At 37.3% G+C, this 22,500-nt stretch overlaps 1 long non-coding RNA gene across 1 annotated transcript in view; it reads left to right on the top strand.

The window, feature by feature from the left end:
• LOC137637911 (uncharacterized) overlaps positions 1-22,500 on the top strand; it is a 529,180-nt gene that overhangs the window by 217,938 nt on the left and 288,742 nt on the right. The window contains exon 2 of the long non-coding RNA XR_011043820.1: positions 14,792-14,855. This is a non-coding gene — a long non-coding RNA (uncharacterized lncRNA). The remainder of the gene's footprint in view (positions 1-14,791; positions 14,856-22,500) is intronic.

Here is a 22,500-nt window from a genome sequence, read left to right as displayed (position 1 = left end):
GATGCTATGTACTCCGGTAACATTATTTCTTATTAATAGATGAAACTGAGAAATAGTGGTTAGATATTTAGAAAAACATAGTAGAATAAATTTAGAATTAATCAGAGCCTATCTGGCAACCATAACGTTATGTACTTTTACTCCTGATATTAAGATCTTGGCCTCAATAAACTAAAATGTTAGTAAATAAACGAAAATGCTGGAGTCGTTATGGTTGGCCTCCTAGTACCCTAGGAAGAAAACAAAAAGCCAAAAAAGCAGGCGAATTTCACTCAAGGAAATTTCGAATCAGGCTTTTATCAAATGATAGGTTCTTTTAATGGTTAGAAAAAAATCATTGTAAGATATTTCCAGGACCCACTTAGTTCTAAGTGGGTCCTTTCCTATGCTTGACAATAGACAGAAAGAATTAGATAAGAAGATATAAAGGACGTAATAAATGATTTTTTTTAAACTTAAGAGGTTGGAAGTGAGCTTTCAAGGAACCACTACATCCGGTGATAACTATAGTTTAGCCAAAATGCCGGAGGACGTCGCAAAGTCCCCCGGGAGTACGAAAATTTCTGTTGCCTTTTGCTCATATTCTCTTTCTTTAAAAAGTTGCAGCGTTTACCGTTTTTTTGGCCAGAATCTCGTAGCGTTCATTACAATAAATTTGCATAATAAATGAAAGCTGTGCCAGTTTCATGCTCGAAACTTGGGGTATATTTTAGCAACTAATTTTCTATGAGAGACTCGGAAAAGAAAACATTTGATGTAAACCATTTGTATTCTTCTTATAGTTAGGGGATAGGGAATAGAAAAAAAAAATTCTAAGCTTTCATAGAGAGAGAGAGAGAGAGAGAGAGAGAGAGAGAGAGAGAGAGAGAGAGAGAGAGAGAGATTCCAATATACGCTCAATAACAAGTCGCTTGTTATGTCAGGACAAGCGGTGGACTTTTTCCCGATGTTAAAGAAAGAAAGAAAAAAGTTTCATTAAAAATACCTTCTCCCGATTTTCAACAATAAAAGAGCAAGACTAGTGAAAGGTATCGCGTCGACTCTGGTAACAATAACAGGTATTGTGTCATAGAAACGTTTTAGTCGTTATTTCATGCAATTCGTTTGATTGTCTGTATCTCATTTGCCTGTTTGATTAGCCATTTGCATATTCTACTGTGTAGAGTCACGCTTGGCAATTATATGACCCTCACTAGTTTATTCCCTTTAAGAGGGTTGCTATGTAGAGTAGAAACAGTGGGAAACAGTGGGAGATTAGACAAAGAAGTTATATGTTTGTTTTGAAACAATAACATAAGTAATGACATGAGCAAAATAAGATAATTTAAAATTATAAATAGTACTTAAAACACTTTTCTGCTGAAAGCAGAGTTATCTAGGTTTAGTTTCTGTTGAAGTTTTTCTATGTAAAATGTTTCCAATAATCTTAGCTCGGTCTCAAATCGAGCTTTACGTAAAATACTAAAATCAAGATGATTAAAACTTAAATTTTAATCGTCTTGATTTTAGTATTTTATGTAAAGCTCGATTTGAGACCGAGCTAAGATTATTGGAAACATTTTACATAGAAAAACTTCAACAGAAACTAAACCTAGATAACTCTGCTTTCAGCAGAAAAGTGTTTTAAGTACTATTCATAAGTAATGGTAATGATAATAAAGAAGAAAAATCATACTCTTAATACTAATGATAGCAATAACATTATTGATAATAATGATAATGATTACGGTAATGATAGTTATGATAATACTAATGATGATGATACTATCTGTGATAATGATAATGATTAGATAATGATACTATCTGTGATAATAATGATAATGATTAGATAATGATATTCATGATAATGATGATGATACTCTTGGTGATAGTTATAATAATCATAATACTCGTCAATATCTTTGCTCATGAATTTGTTCTCGTAATGAACAAACATTCATATGCAAGGGGCTAAAGAGCCCCTAGCAGAATAAACTCACGTTAAAAAGCTGAAAGCTCACGCTAGGATTATATAAATATAGAAAAAATAGAAGACAAAACAAAACCTCAAATGGGAAGGGAAACTGATGTGTTAAACCAAACTTCCGTATACAAAAGCAAGCTTTGTAAATAAGGAAGGGAGCTAGTCAGAATGGTTCAGGCAGGTTGCATGTGAACACATTTTAATGCACGTTTAGGAAGCAACGCACGTACGAATAAAGAAGTAAGCCCTCCCTATGTTTTCTTCTACGATGGAACCGCCATCCGACTCCATGGCAAAAAAAAAAAAAAAAAAAAAAAAAAACATTCTTGAAGCTTTTATCGAACAATCACATTGTTGACTCTGCAAAGTTCCTCAAACTCCCAGCCAGCTTCCAGTCCCAGCTCACTGCTTTATTTACCATATCCTATGACGATGCCCACAACCAACCCCGACTCATCTGTCTATGCTGCCACAGTTGCACTCCCACCCTTTGACAGTAGAGATACGTTTGCCTGGTTTCAGTGTATCGAGGCTCGGTTCCTCATCTAGGGTGTGACGCGCTCAAGCGGCAAATCAGACTATGTCCTTGCTGCGATTCCCGACACCTTCCTGGGAATCTTCAATTAGCTTTGCAAGCAGAGGGAAGTCCTTATACAGTTTGGGGACATCAAATCATACCTCTGGAGCAGTACTCTCCATTGCAAACTGCCCATGTACCCAAGATTTTTCAGCTCTGTCAACAACTGTTCGGAATCAAAATTCGTTAATGGCCCTTAGAGAAATTATCAGTATTGCTCGCCCTCAGCCTACCGCATATGGTTCAGTGGGTACAATGCCTGCCGGAACCTGTGTGAGACACTCTTCCCATTGTCGATTTCTTGCCCATGAATTATCTGATGACCAGAGTCGACACCGTTATGGACTGCCACTTCCCAACCATCAACAACTTCACTCCTGATGAAAGGGCCAACCACAAAGGCTGACTGAAGCTGATGGGAATGCTATAGGACATCGACACCTACCATATGACATGCCTGGGTAGCCACAAAACTGGCCACCACTTTCCTATGCCACCTCGTGCCTGTTCCCCAACCAATGCCTCAACAGCCAGTGAATGGTGCCCATCGTCTTCATTTGTGTTACTACCACTCCACATTCTCGGATGTCAAGGGTAGAAAAGCATGTGAGTATGTTATCAACTCCCCATTATCTAATCTCTTCTTTCTTGCATAATTCATGATATAGTTTGCACATTTTAGTAGGCACTGGTGCCTATAGTTCCCGTCTGCCATGTTTCCTCTTATGAGTACAACTCTCTCATTCCAAAACTGCTGATGTCTATGTGGTGGCTGCCAATAGATCTCCTATCCCTACTCACAGTTACAAGAGGCTGAAAGTTATTTGAGGGCGCCCAGTACCAATGTAATTTCATCCTCACAGATGTTACACTACCTCTCATTGGTACAGATTTCTTCAACAATTTCCACCTCCTGGTTGACATCTGACATCAACATTTAACAGTAGTTAATACCTACTTTTACTCGTCTAGGCCTTTATCACCTGCTGCATCCGACCTCACTCTCCCCATCAGTGCATCCAGGGATGCTTACACCCACCTCCTCACTATATATTCTGACATCTTGTGCACAGAACTATGCCAGATGTCCACTGTTCCCGCCAAGCACTGTATCTATCACCATATCAAGCTGATAGGGCCATCAGTTTTTGCAGGATTTGGAAATTTGGCTCTAGACTGTTTAACAGCTGCTAGATACCCATTTCCCAAGGAGGAAAAAATGGGTCTTTATAAAAAGGCCTCAAGCCTATGGTTGTCAACCCGGCACATTACCTTGAAGAAGGATGGATCCCTACACTCTTGCAAGGATTACAGGCATCTTAACATGCAGACGGCACCAGATCACTACCCCCACCCCAACATTGCTGACATCACCACCTACTTTCACAGTGCTAAAGTATTTTCGCCCCTCGACATCCAGAAGTTGCATTATCAGGTACCCGTGAATCCAAGGACATCCCCAAGGTTGCCAAAAACCACCTCCTTTGGTAAAGATACTTTCAATTACTCCTGCTTTGACTCTCTTAATCCCTGGGCCACATTTCAGTGGATTGTATTTTAGGGGACCTCCCTTTCTGCGTATGTTACATAGATGACATACTAATATTCTCCTCCTCCAAAGAGGACCACCTACATCACCTACACTTCATCCTTATCCGCCTGCAGTGGAACAACCTTGTAATCTGGTAGCTAGTAGGTGGGCCATTGCACCAGCCACCCGTTGAGATACGACCACTAGAGAGTTATGGGCTCTTTTGACTGGCCAGACAGTAGTACTACATTGGATCCTTCTCACTGGTTATGGTTCATTTTCCCTTTACCTATACACACACTGAATAGTCTGACCTATTCTCTACATATTCTCCTCTGTCCTCATACACCTGACGCTGAGATTACCAAACAATTCTTCTTCACCCAAAGGGTTACTGCACTGTAATTGTTCAGTGGCCACTTTCCTTTTATTAAGGGTAGAAGAGACTGTAGCTATGGTAATCCGCTGTTCTAAGAGAAGGACACTTCAAAATCAAACCATTGTTCTCTAGTCTTGGGTAGGGCCATAACCTCTGTACCATGATCTTCCACTGTCTTGGGTTAGAGTTCCGTCATTTCTTATTTAAAGGGCATGTTTTTCATTATTCGCACAGACCACATGCCCCGTTTGGACACCTTTAATGTCCAACCCCTGGTCCACCTGTCAGCGCCTACATCTCTGCCATTTCTGAATACAACTATGCATTTCAAAACATCCTTAGTAAAGTGAATTCTGTTGCCGTCGCTCTTTCCAAGCATGTAAGGCATCCCACATGTCTCTCTGTTAGGATAACGTCACTCTCCTCTGTGATGTCAGTACTGGTAGAGTCCATGGATACCTGCCTCATTGTTCTAACAGGTATTTCAATCTATCCATGGCCTCTCACACCCCTCACGCTGATCTACTGCAGAGCTACTGAAGTTGAAGTTCATGTGACATGGAATTACTAAAGATGCCAAGGATTGGATTCATGCCTGTACTTCCTGTCATATTCAAAAGTGCATCAGCACAAGGATACAAGCATTGGCACTTTTCATCAACTTCAGCGTCATTTTGCTAAAATCAATTTTGGTGTAGTTGCACCCCTAACCCCGTCATAAAGATACTGTTACCTTTTCACAGTCATTGATCACACCACTTGCTAGCCTGAAGCCATCCCCATGCGAGGTGCAACATCTACATCATGTATTCCTAGCTTACTTTCCAGTTGGATAGCAAGATTCGGCATCCAAAAGCATATTACTTCCAACAGGGGTACTACTTTACCTTTCAATTGTGAACATTATTAAGGCATCTTCTCGGCATCATCCTACATCAAACTAACACTTACAATCCTGCAGCAAACAGAATGCTGGAACGTTTCCACCACAATCTCAAAGCAGCTTTGAAATCCCATTGCTGAACCAACTCCAGCTGGTTTCCACAACTTCTCTAGGTCCTCCTCGAACTGAGGACGACTCCCAACAATACTATAGATATCTCAGCAGTGGAAATGGTACATGGCGACAGTAGCCCTCTTACAGATTTTTTTTTCCGTCCACTACCTTCCCTGATGATCTCCAGTGCCTACCCGTTGAGATACTACTGCTAGAGAGTTATGGGGTCTTTTAACTGGTTAGACAATATTACATTGAATCCTTCTGTATGGTTACTGTTCATTTTGCCTTTGCCTACACATACACACTGAATAGTCTGGCGTATTCTTTACATATTCTCCTCTGTCCTCACACCTGAGAACACTGAGATTACCAAACAATCCTTCTTCATTCAAGGGGTTATTGCGCTGTAATTGTTCAGTGGCCACTTTCCTCTTGGTAAGGGTAGAAGAGGACTCTTTAGCTATGGTAAGCAGCTCTTCTAGGAGAAGGTCACTCCAAAATCAAACCATTGTTCTCTTGTCTTGGGTAGTGCCATAGCCTCTGTTCCATGGTCTTACACTGTCTTGGGGTAGAGCTCTCTTGCTTGAAGGTACACTCGAGCACACAATTCTATCTTATTTTTCGTCCTCTTGTTTCGTTAAAATTTTTATAGTTTATATAGGAGATATTTATCTTAATGTGGTTACTCTTCTTAAAATATTTTATTTTTATTTTTTCCTTCCCTCATTGAGCTATTTTCCTTGTTGGAGCCCCTGGGGTTATAGCATCCTGCTTTTCCAACTAGGGTTGTAGCTTAGCAAATAATAATGATAACAATAATGATAATATTGATATACGTGTATATATACACACACACACACACATATATATATACATATATATATATGTATACCGTATATATATATATATATATATATGTATACCGTATATATATATATATATATATACATACATACATACATACATACATACATACATATATATATATATATATATATACATACATACATGCAATAACGCAACAACAAATGGAACCATTTCTAGTCCACTAAAGGACAAAGTCCCTCAGACATGCCTTTATTCATGTCTGGGGGTGGGATGTTTTCGTCTGATCGCTTACGTAAAATCAATCTATTATGGGTGGCCTTGACCTGTACAGCTTTGCTGATCATGCAGGATCACAACCCTTTCATCATATTAAGGTATCCACATTCAGAAAGGGATATATATATATATATATATATATTTATATATATATATATATATATATATATTTATATATATATATATATATATATATATTATGGTTTGAACTTTAAAATCGTAATAGGAAACTGAAAGGAGTTAGCAACCAAACCAATATTGGCTGTAAAAGAAATCTGGACTTATGTTCTACTGCAGCTTCCAGTAAGTGGTAATCCACTAACTGTATACCCTCAACTAAGGAAACTCATATAATTATAAATGCGAAAAATTCACACCTAAAGATAAAAATGAATTATAAATTACTAAATAAGCGAAAACAATAGTATTAGATAGAATTTCATAAAGCTTCAAAGGACGCACAAAAGTCTTTGATCCACTTTACCTCGGAACGGGAACGCGCTCATCAGTATGCAAAAACCAACACGAGAAAAGTTTCGGGGTAACAATAAGATCTCATTTTTCTTTTTGATCTGACGAGCCGAATGTCAGTAACATTTTCGCATCCCCTTCTGCATTCTAATGCCCCTTGAGAGGTTTTTTTCTGCATTGGATTGGTTTTATAGAATTTATCCAACATGGACCGTCGCTGGGTACAGGGAGATCATTGATCACTGAAGTACACTTTGCAGGGGGTGGGGCCTGCTGTTGCAAGTAAAGTATAAAGTAAAATCAATAGAGTTGGTCAGTAAGATTGAAGAAATTATTTAGACACAGAGGTAAAGTAGGGAGGTAGGAGACCAAGGAACTGCGAATGATCCCTCTTGAGTGCGTATTTTGTAATACTGGTGTTGCACTAAAAGTACTACTTTCCTATGGGAAAAATTTTATACGTTTTATGCGAACATCAGCCCCCTATTCGCCCTCCAACAGCTCAAAGATTATTGATGATACTAGAACACTTATTACAGATCTTTGAATTTAATTGTGAGTGGGAAATGGTCACAGTGATCCCATACAATAAAGCAGTGTTTAGACAATGAATAAATTGATTGACATGGAGGGTTTTGATTAAAATGGATAATGATTCACAAATCCAACATAAGGAGGTATATTATGGTGTTGTCTCGGCTTTCTTATGTTATAATGTAATGAAGATCCCTCTATCATTAGCCTGTGTTTTTGCCGGGTGTAAATCAACATATAAAATAAAAGAATGAGGGAAAAATTTATGAATATAGAATTGGCTGTATCCTCTAACCAAAATTATGTAAAAAGACATAATTGAAACTGTATGGTGAGGAATGTAATAAAGGGAGTAATTTTTAAACAATGTAGAATTAGATTTTGAAATATTGAATAAATTCATCATTTGATTATGACCAATCGTCCCAGAAGTGTGTTCATGTGTATAGTAGGATTTTGAGAGATAATCAAAGAGCTAAAGTTGTCTTCTTATCTCAATGAAAAATGGAATAAAGAGCGTAAAAGCTTCTAACTTTTGTGCTTATTGTCAACCATCAGTCACAAGGATTGCTTATTCTATTTTTAGACAGTAGTGAAAATGCCATAAGGGTTAAGTAAAGGAATGTTATGTTTACACACAAAATGTTTAAATTTGAGGTAGCCAACCATTTATGGTCTGTCTTGGTTTTGAAAAGGTATTTAGCAGGTACTTATATACATTGGTCATACTGTTGAATGTTGTTTTGAATTAGCTTTTATTTCATATACCTAGCAATGAAAATGCGAACAATACTGAAATTAAATCTTAACTACACAATGATTGGGTGATAAGACCTACTACAGCTTTAACAACTATCGAAGATTCACTCAGTTTTATTATATCGTCATAGGATGAGAAGCATTTTATGTGAGGGTTTAAGAATAACGAAAAAAACTATAACATACGGAAAATACCTGAATAACAACATCAATAATAGCAAAAACAACAACAATAGCAACAACAACAACAACAACAACAACAACAATATAATAATAATAATAATAATAATAATAATAATAATAATAATAAGAAGAAGAAGAAGAAGAAGAAGAAGAAGAAGAAGAAGAAAACAAAATGACACAAAGTTGGTTCTCACAGAGATCGGCACTTTAGAACCTGCAGTTATATCACGAAGAAAGACGAAATAATGCAGCAATCCCTGTATATTAAAACTTAATCAATCCATAATGCAAAACCTGCAATGCCATTATTCTTCATGAAACAGCAATAACATCTAAGGATTCATGCAGATGGCATTTGTCCTCCTGCTGCCTCACTGGAAAGCCATTCAAGTTCCAACTAGTTTCTTTGATGAGAATCACATCAATTAGCTTTCAATCGAGAGGCTGAGCAGCTGTTTGATCTTGTGTGTTGGAGTCACAAGAGCAAAATTCCATATGTTGCAAGCTGTGTATATATTTGATTGAATTGCTTCATGAATTTGCACTGCAAATCTATTATTTTTTTTACTGAGAATTATACTTTGTACGAAGGGTTACTTGATGTGATTAATGAGGTTTTTAACATTTAGACGATAGTGCTTGTCAAGTTTGAGTTCATTATAAGTGCAAAAAGGATGATATATATATATATATATATATATATATATATATATAGTAGAGAGAGAGAGAGAGAGAGAGAGAGAGAGAGAGAGAGAGAGAGAGTAACCAGATTCTGCCTTCGATAGTTTTCTACTGAAGAAGGCCAATGGGGGGGGGGACAAGCCATTAACTACCTACTCGAGTACTACATCAATGGCGACGTTGCTGGCATTGGTGGAGAGAAGGAGAGGGGCATGTGGTACAGGAAACGTGAAAGCTGCAGCTGTTAATAAAGCGTTTTTTTTTTATGTTGGAGAAGGCTGCTTCTTGAAGGGGACTCCCTTCAGGTCTTTTGGCTTGCCCTTGAGGGAGGCGTAGAGGTGGGCAAGAGTAGCGGCGGTAACTGTCAGGAAATGGTGATAATAGTTTATCATGCTCAAGAATTCTTGCAGTGCATTCACCGTCGTGGGCATGGTGAAGTTCTGAACAGCTGCTACCTTCTCAGAGAGGGGGTGGATTCCTTCAGGAGTGATGTGGTACACTAAGAACAAGACTTTGTTGACGCCAAAGTTACATTTGTTGTACCATACTACAAGGCCACTCTATTGTAGGATGTCGAAAGCGATGCGTATCTGACGGAGATGTTCCTCTTGGAGGAAGAGAACACAAGTGTGTTGTCCATGTACCATACACGGAAGAGGAAGTCCCCTAAGTTGCCATCCATGAGTTATTAGAAAGTGGACCCAATTACAAAGGCTAAAACATTAGTAATTGTAGGTGTATATGCCGAAGGGGTTGGTGATGGCGGTCTTGTGGATGTCTCCGGGCTCCATGGACACCTGATAATACCCCTTGAGAAGGTCAAACGTGGAGAAAACCTTTGCTTTGTGCAAATAGGAAGTCACGTTGGCGATGTTTGGTAAGGGATACTAATCCAGTTCTTTCTGCATGTTCAAACTCCTGCGATCCCCACACAGATTTTTTTCAGGACGATGTGTAAGAGTCACAGCCATGGGCTTGAGGCCTTTTGGCAAAGGCCCATTTCTTACATTTCGGCAAACATTCATCTAGCGGCTACCAAACGATCCAGTGCCAGACATCTGAATATGGCGAAAAGTGGGCCCCGTGTTTGGCGGGAATCGTGGGCGTTTGTCAAAGTTCTGAATGGAAGACTTCCAGGTACGACGTGAGGTGATGGGCATAGGCATCCATAGATGCGCTGATGTAGAATTTGAGGTTGGAGGGGGTGTCTTGAAAAGTTGTCAATAAGTAAGAGTCTGTGTTGACTAACCATCGGTGAGCATAATCAACTAGGAAGTGGAAATATGAGACGAAATCCACACCATGGATTGGTAATGTAATATCAACAAGAAACTTCTTATGATATTTGGCACTTCCAAACGATAATGTGAGGGTCTCATACCAGTGGGTGGGTGTCACAGATCCATGGCAGCTACCAGGTGGATGTCGGCAGGCTTAGACATACTACTTCGTGTCTCGGAGAGAACAGCAAGACATAATATGTCTAAGAGAATGGCAAACACCTGTGTCTACCAAAAATTGCACGCCTGTACTTGCATCATGTAAAAAGAAAAGATTAATGACAGGTTAGGCCACCACCACAAACGATGATCTACTACATGTTTTTTGACCACTGACAACCATTCCAACATTTCTTTGCAGCATCCCGAATCTGGAGTGGTAGTAGCATAATTGCAGACTATGGGCATTAGTAAGTGGTTGGATAGGTCATTGGCTGGCTTATATGGGTGGTGGGTGGCTTCTTTGCCGCTCCGGCACGTCACTGGGTGGGGGTCTTTGTCCTGCTGCATTTATTGTAAGTCGGCTTCGGCCGATGTTCAATAATTGTCCTCTTCGCCTGGAGTAGTTGAATAGTTGTGCTCTTCGTGAGGATTGGAGACGTTGCTGGAGGTCATGAAGGTGGTAAAGTAGCTTTCCATTAAGGCATCAACTTTGGTCATCAGGTACTTCGTGGGCAAAATATCAACAACTGCTATGGCAGAGTGTACAGGTTTGGGTAGGCATTGTGCCCAAAAGTCACGAAGTAGGTTCACCTTTCGAGGAGAGCTGTCTGAGGCCGGTTGGAGGCGGACGATACAGGTCATTTCCCTGAGAGTGAGTGAAGCCTTTTGGTCCACCAATGGTTGTTGAATGCTGAAAAAGTTTGGCTATACAGGCGGCGGGCAATGGTGAGTACTGCTCCAGGAAGTATGTTTTGAGGGCGTTGTACGCTATTGGGGTGTCCCCTTGGTTACAAAGCCAGTCTGAGATTTCCAGGAAAGTATCCTCAAGGATTGCCACAAGAAAATAGTCTGCTTTTAGCGGTTGAGCAAGTAACACCCTTGATGCATATCTGAATTTCGGCATCTTGGAAGCAGCCGAATGCTTCTCCGCTGACAAAGGGTGTCAGTTTCATTGAGGAGGCGTGTGTTGAAGAGTTAGGTTCGGTGGTGGCATTTTAACAAGTAGGGCACAAAAGTGACGGGGAAGACAGGAGTATGCTGGTCACTCTAATGGTGACCAATTGTACAAATGAGTCGTAAGGTGATAACTGAGAGACAAGGTGAATGCAACTGACTTTATTTCAATAGATAGCGAGTTTATATTAAAAAAAGTTCTTTACAGAGAGGCCACAAAAATAAAAAAATAAACAATCCAGGAAAAGGCAGTCTTAAAAAGGTTCTGTTAACAGTGAGGGGTAGAGGAAGATGTACAAAAAAAAAAGGAAATATCGTTACAGTGTAAGAGCGTTTGTGGAACACGTGTGGTACAGGTGTTATTGGAGCCTAACAACAAGACTTTTACGTATCCTAAATGAAAATCTGGTCAACATAATTGATAGGCGTATCCTTTCTCTTATGTTAAAATATCTCTCTAGACAAACTGAATTCTACATAGTTTTCAGGATAACAGGGAAATTAGATTTATGATTCTCCATTTGTCATTTGGCATCGACACGTGTTTCAAATCACTTCATGACTCTTCCTCAGGACTATATTAGTGATAGAATTTTACTTTAATATAAAGGCTATGGTGGTGAAAACTTTAAGATACAAAAATATTTTGATTATCTGAAATTACTTAACAAAAATTGATAAATGAAAACTAAGATTCTTTTAAATGAGAGTAAAAATTAAGATCACTTTGAAATACATGATTGATTTTTCCCAAGACTTCATAGAACATCACAAGCGCTCCCTCTCTTCAACAAAGGTTACAGTTCCATTTTTGCAACGGGATCGACATTGGTTCTTCAGGAACTTCATCTCTTGGTCAAGGCAGAGTAAATTGTGAAGCTTACTTGTTCTCTCAGAAATTTATACATATGATTTGTATCGGTTTTGGATTCAATTTTTTTTTTGGAGTGGTGCCTCTCCTTATGACAAATTGTGGTCTCAATGCTCGAGCATTTTCTCTGCAGTCAAGTAGTTTGTGCACTCCCATCCATGCTGTTTCTCCTCTTTCTCTTATGAAGTTAAGATTCTGCAGTTGCTTAGGAGTTGATGCATAGTTTTCAAAACTGGTCTCACTTGTGCAATGCAACTTAGAATGTGAGGCTTTCTCGCCCTCTCAGAATTTCTAAATGAAGGTTATGTTAATCCCTAATTCCAATTCATCCAAAACGGCATCATTCCGTACAACAGCTTGAAGTATTTTGGCTCTAGCGCATTTTCTGCCCTTCCATCCAAGTAATCCAAGGCTTGCCACTTCTAAACATAGTACTTGGGCATATTGCTTTACGTTTATTATAAATAGATAACATCTGAGTGGCATCTAATAATTGAGAACAACATCTATCTGGACAAACTGAGCTCCAGATAGTTTTCAGGACAACAGAAAAGCTGTATTTACGTTTTTCATTTATTTTTTGGTGTCGTCACATGTTTTGTATTACTTTGTGACTCTTCCTTAAGACTACAGTGGTTGAGCGATGGTATTACACTTAAATATAAAGGCTATGGTGATGAAAATATTAAGATACAAAAATATTTTGATACTTAAAAATTGATAAATGAAAACTTTAGGACTCTCTGAAATGAGAGAAAAAAAAATTAAGATCGGTTTTGAAATATATGAATGATTTTTCACAAAACTTCACTGAATTTCATGAACGATCTCACAGGTCCTCTCCCTCTTCAATGAAGCTTACAATTTCATTTTTGCAATGGGATTGACGTCGGATCTTCACCACCGACATCTCATGATCAAAGTGGACTAAATTGTGAAGCTTACTTGCTCCCTCAGAAATTTAGATATGTAATCTACATTGATTTTGGATTCTGGAATGGCACCTCTCCTAATTAGAATGTTGTGGGCTCGATGCTCCAGCATTTTCTCTACAATGAAGTAGTTGGTGCACTCCTATCCTTGCAGTTTCTCTTCTTTCTCTGACCGAGTTCAAGGTACTGTGGTTGCAGAGTTTTCTAGACTGGTCTCACTTGGTCAACACAGCTTAGAATGTGAGGCCTTCTTGCCCCCCCCCCCCCCCTCAAAATTTCTAGAATTTGAGTTCCGTTGTTTGGCACTATAAAATCAAAATAGATTGGAGCAAGTTGTATATACCATTCCAAAGCAGAATGCACCCACTTTCATTCTGTATATAAATTATTAGAATTGGACAAGTATACTTACCTACTTAGTTAATCCTCTGGCACACGGGGGATGCATAAGGGTCTCAATGAATTCACACCATGTGTCTCTTCCCTGTGCCATCTCTCTGAGCTCAACCTAACTCTCAGATCCAACCTCTCTGCACACTGTCATCAGCCACGGTTTTCTCTGCATACCACATCCTCTCTTGCCCAGCAGCTTCCATTCAGGTACGTCCTGGACTAACTCATCTTACCTTAAAATATGCCCCATCCATCTTGATAATCTAATTAAATCGTTCACGTTGGGCAACTCTGCCACCTCATGATTTGCTGCTTTTGTTATATGCTGCTACCATTTGATCCCAAATCCTTCTCAATGCCTTATTTTCAAAGGCAAAAATATTTTGCTTCTGTTGTTACAGTGTTGTACAACGACTAGTGCCCTTGAATTAATATAGATCCTACAAGTGAAATGTATTTTCGATTTTGCGGTGAACTGATATACGATTTGACCTCCCAAAGTTATTGACTATTTCAAGATCAACTTGAATTACGTGAAAATACTTGCTTCCGTAATTTGATCAGAAACTGTTCTTAACACAATTTTTCCTAAAAATAAAACCGATTATTTTCATTAAGAGTTTTAATTCCTTGATGCAAGTATTCAAAGGCATACAGTGAAATTCATACATTGATACTTTCATGCACCATAAACAAGTAAAAATCATGACGTTTTCACAACATGGCAACTCTTGAAATGTGTATCATCTCAGGATTAAATCTCCAAGACAAATAATTTTTATTAAAGGAAATTAAGATTAAATTTGATTTCCAATCACCAGAAATATTGGTATTTTGTTTTTTGATTCAATGTTTGTCCTGATTTCCTCATTTCACAGATGCTAATATCAATATTATTTAAGGGTGTAGTTAAGGCTAACTTGCAGCTCAAGGATTACATAACATTTGAAGTTGAATAATCTGTTTTATTACTATTATAGTACAATACTTCAGTATGTATTTTTTTTTTTTTTTCAGAATAATCGTTCCCGCTGTTGATGAAAGACACCATGGCCAGGATAGGAAGAAATCTACAATAATGGTATGTAATAATGTCTTGAATTACCTCTTATTTGATCTGCTGCCATCATTTTCATGCACGTTAAAATAAAATATTATTAAGAGTTCTCATATTCTTTTCTAGTGGCCAAATATACTATACATTCTAGGATATCCCCTGTCTGTATTAGCGATCCTCCCTAGCATTAAAATGTTTATACTTATGCATATGGTATGGAAACATACTCGCACGGATTTTGGAAAAACTATTTTGAATGTATAATATCGTTGTTTTTTTGTGAAAAGCTGTCTGGATTTTGGTAATGTGTTTCTGACAGTTTTAGAGATGTGTTCGAGTTTGTTGGAGAGTTGGAATTTGAAGTGCTCATAAAAAATTGGCAACATTTCTCAACGGTTAAACCAGAAACAAATTCGCTTTCAGTCTCAGCAGATAGATTATGTCACTTGAAGCAAGCATGGAAGCATCCAGCGTAGGTTAACAGCTTAGATAAAGTTTGTAAATAAGTGAATGGGAAAAATTCATAACTGTTTCATGGGAATTAGTTACTGCGTTACTACAACTTCATGTTCGTTGCATTGTTATCAGAATCTCACTGGAATCAAAGATGTTCTTCCATTCTTATAAATCTCTTTCAGTCCTCATTGTGACTCAGTGCGACTTGCTCACATTTCTCTAATATTCGATACTTGTGAAATCCTCATAAGATGTCCATCATAAGGTCTATGGACTTACCGACGTTCTTCTCTCATTCATTACCAAAAACTAATGTACTCCAGCCATCAAAAATGACGTGTAGATATTTAGATAGATATGTCCTCACACACAGATTCAACCCTTTCCATCCCTTCCACTTTCCTAACTACAACGTACTGGTTCGGCAATTTGTGAGAGATTGTTGTTTTCGAATGTACATCATGGGGTACTCCCTCTCACTAGGGTTAGGCTACTCCCCCTCCCCCTACCCAATGGACAGGGAGAGTAATGGGCATGACGGGAAAAATATATACTTATATAGCCAAACACGTTGCTCTTTGTTATGTAGGGGAGGATGGTGGTCTATTCCTTTGGAGCTACAAATATTCCAAAACGCCATTAGAACTATGAAAAGACTTTCGATATGGGCAGTTCCTCTCCGTTGAAGGCCTCTGTGGGAGAGAATTTAACTGTTATTTTTGTGCTATGCTGGAGGCAACACCATCAAGATAAAAAATAAAGAGGAAAGGAAAACACCGTCGTCCATAAAAAAAAAGGGAGTAATGTTAAAGGGGTCCAATTACACTCCAGAGAGACAACGTTCCCGAGATAGTGGATTATTCAATAACTTTATTCCTTTCAATTGCCCCCTTAAATTTGTTAGGAATATGTGCGTAGTGGATGTAGTCTCTCTCTCTCTCTCTCTCTCTCTCTCTCTCTCTCTCTCTCTCTCTCTCTCTCTCTCCAACAAACAAACACGCCGAAACAACTTAGCTTGTTATGCGTATCTTATGTGACTTCCTGCTGTTGGGTATCATGGACGCTACCCACGATATGCTCTTGATTACTTTAAATCGACTTGCAGTTTAACGTAGGACAAGAAGTTTTCTAGCTTTTCTAAATCAATATAAATGTTATATGGAGTAAATATATTTCCTTTAAAAAAAATCTTTCACACACAAAACAGGTGTTAATAAGTGTAGACTTGTAAATACAAAACTTTAATACAATGGATAAATCTCTGAGTAAAGTACATGAATTGCGATGGTATGGAGACCCGTATGTTGAAGAGAAATGAACCATGAAGAGCAAAGCTCGGTTCGAATACTGGTCGTATGCAATAAAAAATTTAGCAATTAGTTACACAGTTAAGAGTTGAAATGAAGGCTGGAAAATCACACAAAATTGATTAAGGCCAACCGTCCGTGACCAATCAGAGAGTAACCTACAATGGCTTTCAGCTTTGCGTTCTACTTCCTCCTCAACACAAATATCTGGTCAGGCTAGGTGACCTGCCTGTGTGTGCTTGCATACTAGATGTCGATGAGAGGATCTAAAACATGCATCTATTTAGGTTCTTATCAGTTTCTAGACGTCAGATATTTATCAGATGAAAGGAAAATTTACTTCCATTCCACAAAATGCAGTTTCACTTCTGTATTCTAAAGGAAGGGTACTAAAGTGATAAACAAAGAACCATCACGCTGAGTGTTACCACACTGATGTCCTCACCTGCCTATCTTTAATGTCTCAATCTGTTCCAGGAATATTAGTGACAACTTCTTCATTCCTGGTAATTGCACATATTATGGCGTGTTTCATTTCTTTTAGATAGCTTCTGGTTTCCACAAGTGTAGCACTGTTACATCTAGCTTGATAACGTGACGTCACTGATCATTACCATATAGACCAGGTCTGCTTTTGTATGTATGCTTTTTGCCAACAATAGGAAGACTTAATATGTGTATTCATCTCTCTTACTTGTTTACTTGTTTTGGGTTTAAATCCAACCCCCCATATTAATCATCTAACGAAACATTTTCATTATAACTTATACAATTCTTTGATTGTAGCATCTTCCAAATCATATGATCTTGTGAAAAGTAATGTCTTTAGTTTCTTCTTAAATTCAATTGCTCCCTATAGGTCCTTCATTTCAGTTGGCAGTTTTTTATAATGTCTAGGCGCACAGTAGCTAAAAGCCCTTTCACCAAATTTACTATTTGTTCTTGGTTAGCCTATGTTTGTCACTCATGTGTCTTGTGTTAACATTTGTTTCTAGTTCTAGTTTATTCAGGCATTCTTTTAAACATTTTGGTTCAGTATCTTAAACGTTAATAAGAGTAGCTTGTATTCAATTCTCGCTTTTACCGGTAGCCAGTGTAATTTAATTAGTGCAGGGGTAACTCTTTCCCTATTGTGTAGTCCTTTTATTAATCTACCGGCTCTGTTTTGTACTCTCTGAATTTTCTTCAGCTGATAATTTGGTAAGCCATAGAACAGTGAGTTGCAGTAATCAATTCTTGAAAATATGTGGTGATTAATGAGTATGGCCATAGATTTTTCATCTAAGTATTTACTAATAAATGCTGTTTCTAATATGATAGTTACAATTTCTTACCATATTATTTATATGTTCGTTCATTGTCAGTCTATCATCCATGATTACTCCTAGATTCCTGACAGATTTCTTTAGGTCAATGATCGATTGACCTATTTCAATTCTTTGGAAGCATTCGATTCTTTTTATATCTTTTTCATTTCCAAAAATAATACATTCACTTTTGTCTTCATTGAGGTTGAGCTTTTTTGTTAACATCCAAGCCTTAATGTCATTCATTATTTCATGTATCTTTCTTTTAGCTTCATCAACTGATTCTATTGAGAAATAGAATTGTGTATCATCAGCGTATATTTTAAACTTAACTCTGTGAGTTTCAAGTATATTTGCCAGTTCAATCGTATAAATTTCAAACAGGAGAGGACCTAGTACACTTCCTTGAGGCACCCCTTTGGTTAGTTTTCTTGTCTCAGATTCAACATTTGATATTACTACTTTAACTTTGCGGTTTTCAAGATAACTCACAAACCAGTCGTATGCACGTTCTACGATGCCCACAGCTTTAAGGTCTTCCATCAGATATGTATGTTCTACAGTATCAAATGCTGCACTTAGATCAAGCATCACAAGAATGCAACACTTGCCATTTGTTATAATTTCTGTTATGTCATTTTTATCGCCAACACTGTTGTTTCTGTGGAGTAATTTTCTCTGTATGCAGATTGATCATCAGGTATGGCATTAGATTTTTTCAGATATTTCCAGGTTTGTTCGTGTATAGCAGTTTCAATAATTTTCGAAAAATATGACAGATTTGATATTGGCCTATATGAACTTAAATTGTCTGCATCACCTTTTCCTTTATACACAGGCTTGATACATGCAACTTTTTCACAATCAGGGAAAACTGCCTGGGTTAGACTCATATTTACCATGTCTCGGTAGGTCTATTGTAGTCTGGTGAAATTTTCTGCATCTTTTACATCATTAATTAGAAATGGATAATTTCCGCAGTAGGTTTTTTTTACTTTCTTTATTATTCTCATATAATCACACTGACTTAACTCTTTGAATACCCTTAGATTATTTACACCTGTTGCTGATGTATTCCTTCGCTCTGTTGTGCCGATGTTGTGAAAACTGGAGCAGATTTGATTCATTTTTTCCTCAGAATAATCAATAAAATCATTTGCTAGGCATTTAGGATCATTAGTTATGCCAGGCAATACTATTTCTGTCTTTAGACCTAATAGTTTCTTTAGGTTCTTATGTATTTTCCGTGGGTCATTTTCATTGCACACTTTTCTATAATAGGCCTTTTTTTTAACTAAGATAAGGTAATTGTAGCAATTTCTAGCTGCTTTGTAATGTTGCCAGTTTTCATTATTTTTATTTCTTTCCCATTTATCCTCCATTTTTCTTTTTCTTTTTTTCTCTTCGTGTAATTCATTATCAAACCAGTTCGATTTTTCTTTAATTGTGATTATTTTTGTTATTTCCGGGCACCTATTATTATAATTAGTTGCAAGTAGTTTTACTTCTATCAGTAATGCAGTTTATACAGGATTGACTGGTGTTATCCCTTTTATATCCTCTAGGCTTTGTTCAATGAACTCTTTTGGATCAAAGTTAGTCTTAATTCTGTATGTGATTTCCTTCTGTATTGCATTATTTTTTCTAACGTCTATTTCAAAAGACATTAACTTATGCATTGGGGATACAGAGCAGTCAGGTTCAATCTCCATATTTAGTATGATGTTGTTGTTTTTGTTTATTATAACTAGATCTAGTATATGATTAGACTGAGGTGTTGGTTCAGACACTATGTTTTGAAGGTCGTGGTTGTCAATCAGTTCTGTAAATTCATTGACATATGGGTCTACTCTGTTATCAAGATGTAGGTTGAAATCACCACATATAACTATATTTCGATTGTCATTCAATGTATCTAGTAAGTTATTATATTCATCTAGAAATATTCTTTTGCTTTTGCTCGGTGGTCTATAGAGTATAACTATTTGTAGATTTACATTTCGAGATAAGATTTTAATATTCATATATTCAAATGAATTAACTATGAGATGATTTCTTACTGCAACTTTGTATGATTTCTTAATTAAGATTCCAATACCGCCACCTCTTTTGTTTTCTCTTGGTTCATGATAAAAGTTATAAGATTTAGGTGTCATTTCATTTATTTTCGATCTGTCACTCACATTACCACTCAACCAAGTTTCAGTTAATTAGCAAATATCCACATCTTGATCACTTACGACTTCCTTAATGATATGAGTTGTATTGCCAATGGATTGTATATTTATTAGATTACATGATATTTTCTTAATCGAAGCCATGGTCAGTATTGTTTCTGGCTCTTGTTATTTCTTGTTTATAAACTTCACAGTTTACTTTATCATAGGATTTATGTTCTGTGTCATCATAGTTCTTTTTCACACAATTTATGCATTTAACTTCAACAACATTGCAATGACCCGCTTTATGTTCTCTCGCGCACTTGGGCACGACTGTTTATTCTTGCAATTTGCTGCACTATACCCAAATTCCTGGCCTTTGTAACACTGGTAGGACATGTAATGATCGTAAACATTACATATTCTATATGTGGTACTAAGTTTATCTCCATTTTCATAGATTGCTTTACGTATCTTAGGTGTACATTTTATGATATAGTGTTTATGTTCATCCATTCGTGAATTTTCTTGTATTATAATAGTCAGATCATCATCTTCTACAATGTGTCTATTTAGCCACTGGTTCTTAAGCTTCAGACTGAATAATATCATCATCATCTTCTGGTACATTTGTAAATTTTATCTTCGGTTTAAGTTTTCCTTTTTCAGCAACAGTGATCTTGTTTACATTACCTTGTTCCAATTCTGATTTCGCCTGCTCCAGGTTCTGTTTATCTGCAAATTTTATGATCAGGTGGGCATCTTTTGTTTCAGCAGTGCTTTCAACTTGGGCTTTTAATTTGGTCATAATTTTTTTCTTCTTATTAACTGCTGAAACCTCATCAGTTGATTTTACAATCAATGTTTTCTTTGATTTCAGCTTTTCAGCATATGTATCAGTTAGATGCTTCCTATCTATGTCATCTTCATTCCTTTTCTTTTCATTTTTTAATTCTTTCATTTCATTTCTTAATTCTTGCATCTCATCTCTTGTTTCTTGCACTTTATTTCTCATTTCTGTCATGCTATCCTTCATTTGTTCTATTTTATTCATCAAGACTTGAACCAAATGATGGGACATTACGACTTCTTCATCCAATACTTTCCTTTGTATGTTTGCTGCATCCTCATTGAACTTATCAGTGCAATTCCTACATATGTAATAAATATGGTCGTCACACAATAGCCTTCTGTCGGCTTGTGATAAATTTTCTATTAATCCAGAACATTCGTTTTCAATATGATACCATTTTTGACATCTATCACAACAAATTCCCTAGCAAACCTTCTTTTGTAATGAGACAAAAACAGCATCACTTTAGGGTTTAATTCAGTTTGTCACAAAAGGAATAGCAAGCAAAATTGTATTTTATAGACCTATAACTACTGACTTGTCTGAGTCCAAATATTATATGTTACGCCCAGTGTGGATAATTGCCTTAAGTGAACATTAGGCAAAAAATTGCTAATGTTGGCATTAGGCAAGAAATTTGAACAATATTTATACTTATCAACATTAAGAAAAATACCTGATGTTCATATTATGCAGCTCAATTTTGACCGATGTGTATACTACTGCCTTGAAAAAATTTGCCTAATGTTAACAGTGCACATTGTTAAAGACTTATTATGTTAACATATATTACGATCGATAAAGAGATAGTTTTAAGAGTTGCTCTTTAATAGAACAAGCATAAACAAAATCAATGAAAGCTCAATAAAAGAGATAAAAATTTTCAAAGAGATCTTAGTGTTAAGTGGAATCCTCTTAGTAATTTTTTGCATGACCTGTCAGGTGAGAGTTCCAGTTGCATTTAAATTTTTTCTTAGACAGCTGCATGGTCCCTATGTAAAGTGAGTTGTACATTGATTCCCTGTATATTCTTTCCTGCGAGCGTCTCTTGCTGTTGCTGTTCAAACTCACTGGCAGGTATCAGGAACCTCTTTTTGCATTTATCAGGGGCGGTCGATTGCCCTCAGGGCAGCAGCTGTAAATTTTGGTGCTCGAATTCCCTCGGCAACCTTGATGACGACCACTAAGAGATTTCTGGAATGCGTTGGACCTCTATCCACTTATGGAACCACTGTGAAACACTGATCAATGGACAATGGCATAAGTAGGTGTTTGCTACGTCTTGTAATCCGTACTACTGCTATAGATTGTCCTTGATCAGCTGAAGCAGTGATACTTTGTGAAGTTTGAACTACTGTTTATATTATTGCCTCTGACTCTTTCGGTTTCTGCCCTGCTTCTGTCTCTGTCCCTTTTGATGCCACAGTAGGAAGTTCTGTGTCAGCATTTTTAGCTTCTTTCAACTCCAGAAATGCCTAAGGTCTACCTCAGCAAATATTTCGCGAAGATCTATACTTGGCCGGATAGATGATCCTAATCCATCATGGAGATCTTGTTCAATTGTAACTTTGAATGGGCTGTTGCTGG

This window comes from Palaemon carinicauda, chromosome 3 (genome assembly GCF_036898095.1).
Source record: "Palaemon carinicauda isolate YSFRI2023 chromosome 3, ASM3689809v2, whole genome shotgun sequence".
NCBI lineage: Eukaryota > Metazoa > Arthropoda > Malacostraca > Decapoda > Palaemonidae > Palaemon > Palaemon carinicauda.
Note: the sequence above shows the minus strand (reverse complement) of the source record. Positions and strands in the feature narration are given on the sequence as shown.